Genomic DNA, 1,927 nt, shown 5'->3' on the forward strand with positions numbered 1-1,927 from the left:
GTTCCTTTTGTTGTCTAAATGAAAAAAAGTTTTTTTTTTTAAATAATAATAAATTTTAAATTGTATGGCTTTTGGGCTTCCTGTTTCAAAATGAAATGCATAAATATAGGAAGGACATTTTTGCTGTTCAGAATATTTGTTGGGGTCTCTAAAGAAACTAAAGAAAATTGACATTTTTTAAATAGATAATCTGGTTTAATCCTAAAGTAAATGGAAAATATTGACTTACTTTGTTCTTCACTTGGACATTGCCTCCAGCTTTGACCAGTAGCTTTACACATGAACTGAAGCCATGCCATGATACCTTATGCAAAGCAGTGTTTCCTTCCTGATGAAAGAAAATCAGATTCTATAGCATTGATTTTAACACAAACAAACAAACAAAATTCCCATGTACGATAGTCAGGATTTTTACATCTGACAGGTTTATTTACAGCTAACAAGATCCTTGAATCTTGATTCGTTTAAATTACAACAGTTCTGTTATTAATATTCATGATGAAACAAAAAGATGATTTATTGATTACAAATGAACAGACCTTGTCTTGTTGATCAAGTGCACAGCCTCCATGGATGAGGGCAGAGATAGCATCACGGTTTCCCACAACAGCTGCCCGGTGCAGGGCTGTCTGATGACCCTGGAAAAAACAAAAACACATCCAGTTTGATTTAACATTTAGCACTGTTGTGTGGCCATATATTCTATCTAAGCGCAAAGGCCACCAGAGGTCATACATCAGCCACATTAAAACTCGCTAGAAGATTGCAAATTGTGGCCTTGGCATAAATCACAAAAATATTGGCTTAAGCCTTCTTATCATTCTCTCAAGGGAATAATGGTCAACACAGACACAAAAAGAAAAGTAAAAGAGATAGACCATGAGTTTACATCTTCCAGGCCACCTTTGTAGCTGCCGTCTGCCCCCTGTGGAGTGAGCGCTGCCTCCGTGTGACTGTTATGTGAGACCAGGTGAACTGGATAGCAGCCGTGCTGTGGAAAACAAGACACGTATGCTCACATAAAAGAAATCACACGCAGATGCGCCACAATCCCGCACACAGGGACTTACAGACCGAGAGCGTATGACCAGCTGGCATTACTGACATTAAAAGAGTCACATGGGTAATCCCTCGCACAGGAACAGAGAGAGATTCATTGTAGTCTTTTCTTTAGGTCTATGGGCAAGAGAGAATATTTCTGGATAAGAATGAAACTCATCAGATCTCTGTGATTTAAGCTCTTGTTCTGATTTCAGGGCTGTCTCTGTAAATTTTGTGTGTAGCAACATGCTTCTCTTTTATAAAGCCAAATGAATGGTTAAATTAGGACAAAACAAGTGGTAGAATTGAAAAAAATAAACAAGCTTTATTATGTTTATTTCCATTATTCCACTAAATGTGTTTTTACTTTCTGAAATTTAGTGCGTCAACACAGGACAATAATGTGTATGGTAATGTAAAATATGTATAATAAATAATTGCAAAATCTAGCATTCAACTACAATTAAAAAATTAATTGAGACTACAGGATGGTAATAGATTTTAGCTCCATTGAATTGTGTTTAGCTCCATTGAATTTTATTGAATTGTATTGAACACCGCAGTCCAACTGAAAATGCTTGACAAACCAATCATCAAAAGGCTGATTCTGATATGACTAGAAATATAAGTTAACATAAATATTATAGTAATATTTTTATAAATATCTGAGAGTGATGATGACTTGATATTTCTTATGTTTATTCAATATATTTTAATCTGCATCAAGTTATGGTCTGAGTTTTTATTTTAAATATTTGATCAAATAAACATTAAATAAGATGAAATAAATATGTGTTGTTATTGTAAAATCAAAAAAGGTACTAATTTACTAAAATTAAAACTATTTGAAAAATGTTGTTAACTGAAAAGCTGAAATCAAATAAAA

The 1,927-nt window shown here is 33.8% G+C and overlaps 1 long non-coding RNA gene across 1 annotated transcript; it reads right to left on the minus strand.

The window, feature by feature from the left end:
- Positions 1-234: 234 nt before the first annotated feature.
- Positions 235-1,038, minus strand: LOC107683233 (uncharacterized). The gene is made up of 3 exons (XR_001633694.1): positions 879-1,038; positions 540-638; positions 235-328 (listed from the first exon to the last, which is right to left on the minus strand). It is a non-coding gene; the product is annotated as an uncharacterized LOC107683233 (long non-coding RNA).
- Between the last annotated feature and the right edge of the window lie 889 nt (positions 1,039-1,927).

The sequence above is a fragment of the Sinocyclocheilus anshuiensis genome, unplaced genomic scaffold (genome assembly GCF_001515605.1).
Source record: "Sinocyclocheilus anshuiensis isolate Anshui unplaced genomic scaffold, SAMN03320099.WGS_v1.1 C33069381, whole genome shotgun sequence".
Lineage (NCBI taxonomy): Eukaryota > Metazoa > Chordata > Actinopteri > Cypriniformes > Cyprinidae > Sinocyclocheilus > Sinocyclocheilus anshuiensis.